Genomic DNA, 7,268 nt, shown 5'->3' with positions numbered 1-7,268 from the left:
GTATGTTTTAAGTATTTGCTATAATAAGAAAACATATTATTTAAACTGACAAGTATTATTGCTTGTTCATGACTTTACTGTATTAATAAGAAGATTAAAAGCTGGAAGCAGTATTCGATTTAATTAAAAGGGAAAGTGGTACAGTTTATTTCTCCTTCTATTGAACAACAAGACCTCTAGACATTATGATATCCATTGAATTATAGAATTTTAAGGGTGTTGTGTTATGTTTTTGTGTTAAGTTTGTAATAATATACTATAATGTACCTTGTTGTTAATCCACTATACTATTGTCTAATGATGGTAGATGGAGTCCTTATAATGTGGTTCTTTGAAACTGCTCTATTGCTAAAAGGGGCCTCTCTCCTTATCCCGATGAACAGGCTGTAGAGAAAGGAGGGGGTCTTATTGCATTCTACGCTAGCAAAGCTGCAAGTCTTGTAGATTTGCAATTTAGGGTTTATGGAATTAGTGGTTTAGCACAGATAAGAATATATCTTGAAATAATATGCAAAAATGATGGCTTAACAGACATTGATAGGTCATAGATCTAAAAAAGTGTTTGCACAGACTTTGGCCTTGAAAAAACAAGAGACTCTGGAAAACTGCTTGGAATAGCATATTTAGAAGTCAGATACAGGTCAGAGCCTGGTTAGTGCATCTTTTAAGGGATAAATAATTCTAATGAAAACTATTACCACTTAAACTTAGTGAAACTAATTGACTTAAATACTGCACGAGACAATCTTTTGTCAAATCCTCTGTTAGACAATGGTATATGGAATTAAAACTGACTCATTAACAAAATGATGAAACAATATGAGGTTAAAAGAAACACATGCCTTTAATTTAGCAAAATATAATGAATTAGAAGATGATGTCACATATTAAGAACATCTCTCATATATAACACATATAAAAATAGTGTTTTGCATGCACATATAAACAGTAGTGTTTTTATATTATATTATAAACCAAGATCCTGGGAACTTTGGTTCACTTAACTTTTCAGATAAAGGAGGGGCTCGGAGGAAAACAAGGAATGAGATCATAGAGTTGGACAAATGTGAAGTTTTGAATTCATTCAGTACATGACACCTATTCATTCTGAAAAGTTAGTCCGGAACTTTTGAAAACCATTATTCGTAAAAGGGATAAGAGCTGTCTCACCAGATTAATGATTGGATTTAATTGAGGCGTCCCATGTATTCCAATGGGACGAAAAACCTATATAACTCCTAAGTAATTACAATGGAGTACCACACTCATCCCAGACAGGGTAAGGTGGTCCATCTTCTGCAAACTTTAAATACATAAGTCTGTCAATTTCTTGGGTGCTATATTAGTCATCTGGATATATTGCGGGTCAAGAGCGTAATAAAAATACCCCACAAGGAGTAGTAACATCTCTGTCCTCCTAACGTCTCCCCTGAGATAAGAGTGTATACTGAGCTAAATGGAACAGAGTACGTACAGAAATCTGAACCTACGGATTTTGTGACAGTAAGCAAACTTGTTAAATTTGCATATCTCCCAGCTGTCTCTCTGATGTATAGCTGTGCTCACTTCTTTATTAAACGTGAGTTTAAACTGTTATTATTATTATTATTATTATTAATATTATTACCTCTGACCGTATAACCTGGCATCATTCACTCCTGTTCCTGGAAGAATGGCCTCCAGCTGAGGTAGTTTCATCAGTAATTTCTTGTAACTGTTTTTAAACTAGATGACCACTACATCGTGTCTAAAGGTATAATTGCAAGAACTGTGTAGTTCTGTATTCCTAATAATCATTGAGTGCAATTCTTAAACCCTAACTCTGACCCTAGCCCCGAGTATTAAGCCCCCTCCTCTGAGGTGTCAGTTGCATTCCGCGCTGTGATACGAAACGGGACCCTGGTCAACCTGCAAGTCTTTTGGTATGCTGGCCAATCCGGAGGGCTCAACATCATAGGTAACATGTCAGTATTTGCATATCTTTCCCAGCCGGTTTGAAGGTGCAGACTTCTTTATTCAGCCACTTTCTGCAAACGTGATATCCTCAGAGTTTGTAACCCTCTGCGTGTTGATTGTGGACAACCATGCATATACGCAGAGCAAATGGAAACAATTGGACTATGCTTGCCACACCACAAGACCAATCGCTCTTTAGCCACTCGCTGCACATAGAGGCGCATCAGCTAAGCACCGTGCGTTCGTTAGGGCAGCACATATACTAAAATTGGAACGATACAGAGAAGATTAGCATGGCCCCAAATGGAGATTAGATAAAGGGGTATTCAGAACAGAAAATAGGAGGGTCTGGACCAGCTTCCCAGTAATGTTTTTGAAGCTGACACCCGGGGATCCTTCAAGAAGCTGCATGATGAGATTCTGGGGTCAATAAGCTACTAACAACCTATCGAGCAAGATGGGCTGAATGGCCTCCTCTCGTTTGTAAACTTTCTTATGTTCTTATGTTCTTAACACTAACCCCGGCTATTAAGCCTATCTCCTTCTGAGGTGCAGTAACATTCTGCACCAACAGAGGGGGTGGGACCCTGGTCAACCTTCTACGTAATGGGTCAGTATTTGCATATCTCCCAGCTGTCTCTCTGATGTATAGCTGTGCTCACTTCTTTATTAAACGTGAGTTTAAACTGTTATTCTTATTATTAATAATATTATTACCTCTGACCGTATAACCTGGCATCCTTCACTCCTGTTCCTGGAAGAATGGCCTCCAGCTGAGGTAGTTTCATCAGTTATTTCTTGTAACTGTTTTTAAACTAGATGACCACTACATCGTGTCTAAAGGTATAATTGCAAGAACTGTGTAGTTCTGTATTCCTAATAATCATTGAGTGCAATTATTAAACCCTAACTCTGACCCTAGCCCCGAGTATTAAGCCCCCTCCTCTGAGGTGTCAGTTGCATTCCGCGCTGTGATACGAAACGGGACCCTGGTCAACCTGCAAGTCTTTTGGTATGCTGGCCAATCCGGAGGGCTCAACATCATAGGTAACATGTCAGTATTTGCATATCTTTCCCAGCCGGTTTGAAGGTGCAGATGTGCAGACTTCTTTATTCAGCCACTTTCTGCAAACGTGATATCCTCAGAGTTTGTAACCCTCTGCGTGTTGATTGTGGACAACCATGCATATACGCAGAGCAAATGGAAACAATTGGACTATGCTTGCCACACCACAAGACCAATCGCTCTTTAGCCACTCGCTGCACATAGAGGCGCATCAACTAAGCACCGTGCGTTCGTTAGGGCAGCACATATACTAAAATTGGAACGATACAGAGAAGATTAGCATGGCCCCAAATGGAGATTAGATAAAGGGGTATTCAGAACAGAAAATAGGAGGGTCTGGACCAGCTTCCCAGTAATGTTTTTGAAGCTGACACCCGGGGATCCTTCAAGAAGCTGCATGATGAGATTCTGGGGTCAATAAGCTACTAACAACCTATCGAGCAAGATGGGCTGAATGGCCTCCTCTCGTTTGTAAACTTTCTTATGTTCTTATGTTCTTAACACTAACCCCGGCTATTAAGCCTATCTCCTTCTGAGGTGCAGTAACATTCTGCACCAACAGAGGGGGTGGGACCCTGGTCAACCTTCTACGTAACGGGTCAGTATTTGCATATCTCCCAGCTGTCTCTCTGATGTATAGCTGTGCTCACTTCTTTATTAAACGTGAGTTTAAACTGTTATTCTTATTATTAATAATATTATTACCTCTGACCGTATAACCTGGCATCCTTCACTCCTGTTCCTGGAAGAATGGCCTCCAGCTGAGGTAGTTTCATCAGTTATTTCTTGTAACTGTTTTTAAACTAGATGACCACTACATCGTGTCTAAAGGTATAATTGCAAGAACTGTGTAGTTCTGTATTCCTAATAATCATTGAGTGCAATTCTTAAACCCTAACTCTGACCCTAGCCCCGAGTATTAAGCCCCCTCCTCTGAGGTGTCAGTTGCATTCCGCGCTGTGATACGAAACGGGACCCTGGTCAACCTGCAAGTCTTTTGGTATGCTGGCCAATCCGGAGGGCTCAACATCATAGGTAACATGTCAGTATTTGCATATCTTTCCCAGCCGGTTTGAAGGTGCAGATGTGCAGACTTCTTTATTCAGCCGCTTTCTGCAAACGTGATATCCTCAGAGTTTGTAACCCTCTGCGTGTTGATTGTGGACAACCATGCATATACGCAGAGCAATTGGAAACAATTGGACTATGCTTGACACACCACAACACCAATCGCTCTTTAGCCACTCGCTGTACATAGAGGCGCGTATCAGGTAAGCACCGTGTGTTCGCTACGGCAGCACATATACTAAAATTGGAACGATACAGAGAAGATTAGCATGGCCCCTGCGCAAGGATGACACGCAAATTCGTGAAGCGTTCCACATTTTGGTCTTTTTTGTCGTTGGGAATAGTACTGTACCTGCCTTGGAATAACTACCCTGGTAGAACCCGAAACATTGAAGCTGAACCTGAACCCCAATCCTAACCCAAGCCCAAAACCAAACCCAAACCCTAATTTGATTAGAGGAGCACCCTCAAAATGGAGCGAGGTAACCAGTGGTGTACCACAGGGATCAGTATTAGGACCTCTGCTATTCCTAATCCACGTTAATGATTTAGATTCTGGTATAGTAATGTCACAGGTGACAGTGAACTAGTTATTCCATGTAGTAAAACATTGGACTCCTTTGCATGGAGGATCTCAGTAAGCTACAGTGCACGGTTCATCAACTGATTCAGATTCATTTATGTTAAATTTGCTACTGATGATGTGGAAAAGAACAGTAATTGAGTGCCCAAAAATATGAATCACAGTGAGTTTTGACCTCCTTTAGAATTCTGGATGGAGCGCATACCTTGCAAAATGACCCGGTGTGAACAAAAGGAAATATATAGAAGTAATATGTACAGCTAAACGTGTCCAAGTATCTTATAGGAATGAAGTCAGACCATGGAAATCCACACCTGTGCTGGAGAAACATTGGATCAAGGGACTTCTTGTGGAAACAACTAGAGCGAAACCTGGTACAGAAGCTGAATCCTGCTGGGAACACATGGATATGCTGGACATGTCCTAGGCGATTTCAAATATGGAATGTACTTTGACATAAAAATGAAGTGTTAGAGGTTTTTTGAAGGAAGGATAAAGAGGGAGTATCCATGTACCGCCAGCAGGTGGCTCTCTTGCTCCATGAAATAGGTCAGTCTACACATGTTTTTAATTAAGTACTTAGTAATCTCGGAATAAAAAAGCACCATTCCGGCTAAAAGTGAACGTTAATCACACCTACAAACAAGATAAGAAAGAGATTCTTTACCACAAATAAATGAACATTAAAACTGAACAGCCAAGGTCTTAAGAAAAAACCTGTCTCAGCTGGATTTTGTATGAACAAAGAACAGGGTCAAGCCTAGTTCAGTCATTATAAAAAATATAAGAGTTGAATGCAGTTATACTGGCCTGTATTTGGATTTAAATCTTAGAGGGATTCACCAAAGAAATAAAGTGATATTATAAATTCTAGCAGCAACTGTTAAACTGAAGTAAAATAATTAAGTTTTTCTTGAAATGCCACATTCATAGTTAAAAAGGTTCAGTGATAATTTACACTGTTTATAGTTTATAATGGTCAAAGACTAGTAATTAGACACAAAGGTATTGTAAATTAATAAAATAAATGATTAAAACCTTTTTTTAGACAGCATGGTATTTGAAACTAAAACTAATTATTTGATTTCATAAGATTAATAGTATGTTTTAAGTATTTGCTATAATAAGAAAACATATTATTTAAACTGACAAGTATTATTGCTTGTTCATGACTTTACTGTATTAATAAGAAGATTAAAAGCTGGAAGCAGTATTCGATTTAATTAAAAGGGAAAGTGGTACAGTTTATTTCTCCTTCTATTGAACAACAAGACCTCTAGACATTATGATATCCATTGAATTATAGAATTTTAAGGGTGTTGTGTTATGTTTTTGTGTTAAGTTTGTAATAATATACTATAATGTACCTTGTTGTTAATCCACTATACTATTGTCTAATGATGGTAGATGGAGTCCTTATAATGTGGTTCTTTGAAACTGCTCTATTGCTAAAAGGGGCCTCTCTCCTTATCCCGATGAACAGGCTGTAGAGAAAGGAGGGGGTCTTATTGCATTCTACGCTAGCAAAGCTGCAAGTCTTGTAGATTTGCAATTTAGGGTTTATGGAATTAGTGGTTTAGCACAGATAAGAATATATCTTGAAATAATATGCAAAAATGATGGCTTAACAGACATTGATAGGTCATAGATCTAAAAAAGTGTTTGCACAGACTTTGGCCTTGAAAAAACAAGACTCTGGAAAACTGCTTGGAATAGCATATTTAGAAGTCAGATACAGGTCAGAGCCTGGTTAGTGCATCTTTTAAGGGATAAATAATTCTAATGAAAACTATTACCACTTAAACTTAGTGAAACTAATTGACTTAAATACTGCACGAGACAATCTTTTGTCAAATCCTCTGTTAGACAATGGTATATGGAATTAAAACTGACTCATTAACAAAATGATGAAACAATATGAGGTTAAAAGAAACACATGCCTTTAATTTAGCAAAATATAATGAATTAGAAGATGATGTCACATATTAAGAACATCTCTCATATATAACACATATATAAAAATAGTGTTTTGCATGCACATATAAACAGTAGTGTTTTTATATTATATTATAAACCAAGATCCTGGGAACTTTGGTTCACTTAACTTTTCAGATAAAGGAGGGGCTCGGAGGAAAACAAGGAATGAGATCATAGAGTTGGACAAATGTGAAGTTTTGAATTCATTCAGTACATGACACCTATTCATTCTGAAAAGTTAGTCCGGAACTTTTGAAAACCATTATTCGTAAAAGGGATAAGAGCTGTCTCACCAGATTAATGATTGGATTTAATTGAGGCGTCCCATGTATTCCAATGGGACGAAAAACCTATATAACTCCTAAGTAATTACAATGGAGTACCACACTCATCCCAGACAGGGTAAGGTGGTCCATCTTCTGCAAACTTTAAATACATAAGTCTGTCAATTTCTTGGGTGCTATATTAGTCATCTGGATATATTGCGGGTCAAGAGCGTAATAAAAATACCCCACAAGGAGTAGTAACATCTCTGTCCTCCTAACGTCTCCCCTGAGATAAGAGTGTATACTGAGCTAAATGGAACAGAGTACGTACAGAAATCTGAACCTACGGATT

At 38.4% G+C, this 7,268-nt stretch overlaps 1 non-coding gene and 2 pseudogenes across 1 annotated transcript; all 3 read left to right on the top strand.

The window, feature by feature from the left end:
• Positions 1-2,192: 2,192 nt before the first annotated feature.
• On the top strand, positions 2,193-2,257 carry LOC131733542 (U6 spliceosomal RNA; annotated as a pseudogene).
• Positions 2,258-3,246: 989 nt separating this feature from the next.
• On the top strand, positions 3,247-3,311 carry LOC131733540 (U6 spliceosomal RNA; annotated as a pseudogene).
• Positions 3,312-4,304: 993 nt separating this feature from the next.
• LOC131733532 (U6 spliceosomal RNA) lies at positions 4,305-4,411 on the top strand. The gene has a single exon (XR_009326348.1). It is a non-coding gene; the product is annotated as a U6 spliceosomal RNA (small nuclear RNA).
• The last annotated feature ends 2,857 nt before the right edge of the window (positions 4,412-7,268 follow it).

The sequence above is a fragment of the Acipenser ruthenus genome, unplaced genomic scaffold, assembly GCF_902713425.1.
Source record: "Acipenser ruthenus unplaced genomic scaffold, fAciRut3.2 maternal haplotype, whole genome shotgun sequence".
Taxonomy (NCBI): Eukaryota; Metazoa; Chordata; class Actinopteri; order Acipenseriformes; family Acipenseridae; genus Acipenser; species Acipenser ruthenus.
The sequence above is the reverse complement of the archived record's forward strand: the minus strand, read 5'-3'. Positions and strand labels throughout refer to the sequence as shown.